At 40.1% G+C, this 2,422-nt stretch overlaps 1 pseudogene; it reads left to right on the forward strand.

Moving 5' to 3' along the window:
* The first annotated feature begins 500 nt into the window (after positions 1-500).
* Positions 501-1,953, forward strand: LOC112861223 (heterogeneous nuclear ribonucleoprotein K pseudogene; annotated as a pseudogene).
* Positions 1,954-2,422: the final 469 nt, after the last annotated feature.

Consider the following 2,422-nt stretch of genomic DNA (forward strand, 5'->3'; position numbering starts at 1 on the left):
TCTGGCAACTTATAAAAAGGATTAAACAATACCATCAAGTAGGATTTATTTGAGAAATGCAAAGATGCATTCAATGTATGAAAATTAATATACTACACCATAGAAGTAGATTAAGGGACCAAAAAATGATCACTTCAGGAAAAGCATGTGACATATCTAACACCTGTCAGGATAAAAACACTCAAGAATCTAGGATTAAAATAGAAACTCTTCAACCATTACATACAAAAAGAAAACAATCCACAGGTAACATAACACTCCACAGTGAAAAAGTGAACACTTTCTCCTAAGATCACAAATAAGACAAGGAATCCACTTAAGCACTTCTAGTCAACATTGAATGAAAGTTCTAACTAAGGCAATTAGGCACGAAAACTAAATAAAAGGCATTGAGAAAGAACAAGAAGACTCTGTCTAGCTGTGACCAGCTGAGTGCAGCACAGCAGCCCAGGGGCCTAGGGATGTTGGTCTGGGGTGGCAGGGCATGGGGAGTGACTGCAGCACTAGGCTGTCAGCTGGTCCTGCCCAGAAGAGTACAGCTCTGCTCTACAAGGATATATAATACCTGATTGTTTTGTCCATTTATTATAAGAAAATGGAAACTGACCAGCCAGAGGAAACCTTCCCTGACACCATAACCAACGCTGAATTTGGTAAACATCACACAGAAGATACAGAAGAGGAACAAGACTTTAGAAAATCTAGAAACACTGGTAAGATGGTTGGTTGACTTACACATTCTACTACACAGCAAGAATGCTGGGGTAGTGATTGGGAAGGAGCCAAGAATATTAAGTTTCCCCATACAGACCACAATTCCAGTGTTTTAGTCCCAGATGGAAGTGGCCTGAGCATATAGTGACTATCAGTGCTGATACTGAAACAATTGGAGAAATTCTGAAGAATTTCTACCTTAGAGGAGGGCCTACAGTTGCCATCACCCACAGCAACCAATCAGCTCCCACTAGAATCTGATACTGTGGAATGCTTAAAATACCAACACTATAAAGGAAGCAACTTTGACTTCGAGTTGCAACTTGATTCATCAGAGACTGGCAGGAGGAATTACTGGGGTTAAAGGTGCTAAAATCAAAGAACGTTGAAGGAACACACACAACAGTCAGGCTTTTCTAGGACTCCTGTCTTCATTCCACTGACAGAGTTGTTCTCATTGGAGAAAAACTTCATAGGACTGAACAGTGCATCAAGATCATCCATCATCTTATAACAGAGTCACCCATAAAAGGACGTGCACAGCTTAACGATCCCAATTTTTATGATGAAACCTAGGATGGTTTTACAATTTTTGCTGACTGCCATAGATGTCCTGTGGGATTTCCCATGCAGGGGAAAGGCGGTTTTGACAGAATGCTTCCTGGTCAGGGTTGGTGTCCTATGCCTCCATCTAGAAGAGATTATGATGATGTCATCCCTCATCAAGGACCTCCTCAGTCTCTTCCTGAATGAGGTAGCCAGGGTTGAAGCAGAGCTCAGAATCTTCCTCTTCCTCCACTATCACCACCTAAAAGAGGAGATCTAATGGCCTAGGAGGACCTGGAGACCACTATAATGGGAATGTTGGTTTCAGTGCTGATGAAACTTAGAACTCTGTTGCATGGAGCCCATCAGAATGAAAGGTGGTTTATGAACCACAGGGTGGCTCTGGCTAGGATTATTCCTATGTAGGGGTTGTGGCTCATATGGTTATCTTGGTGGACCTATTGTTACTACGCAAGTAACTATTCCCAAAGATTTGGCTGGATCTATTATTGGCAAAGGCGGTCAGAGGATTAAACAAATCGTTGTGAGACAGGAGATTCAATCAAAATTGAAGAAACTTTAGAAAGATCTGAAGATCACACCATTACAATTACAGGAACACAGGACCTGATACAAAATGCACAGTATTGGCAGAACAGCGTGAAATAGTGTGCAGATGTGGAAGGATTCTGATGCAAAATATTTTTTCTTTTTTTATAGTGTGAAGCAGGATTCTAGAAAGTTCTTCTACAACTAGTGAAGAACTAGAGGAATCCTACATCTTGGTTTTTTTTTTTTCTATTTGTTTCTGTTTAAAAAGCCACCATTACTCTCCTTCATAGGTGTTCTGCGTTCGAGGTGCAGTAAAATCTTTGCTGTTCACCAGAAGAAATCTTTTAGTTTCTTAAAAAAAGGAAGGAAGCTGGGGAAGGGTGTGCAAAAATTAACATTAAAATTTTGAAATAGCAGCACAGTGAATGAATTTTAATTTTTTCTCATTGTTGGTGGTTCTAAAGAAAAAAAAAACCCATGTAATTATTGTGAACACTTTGCTTTGTGGTCATTGTAACATTTTGGGGAGTGAAACAGGGAGGAAAAGTAACAATAGTCCATATGTCCCTGGCATCTATTCACAGCAGTGTGCAGAATGTAATTCTCTTTT

Source organism: Puma concolor, chromosome A1, assembly GCF_028749965.1.
Source record: "Puma concolor isolate L17-30 chromosome A1, mPumCon1.1.hap2, whole genome shotgun sequence".
In the NCBI taxonomy this organism is placed as follows: Eukaryota; Metazoa; Chordata; class Mammalia; order Carnivora; family Felidae; genus Puma; species Puma concolor.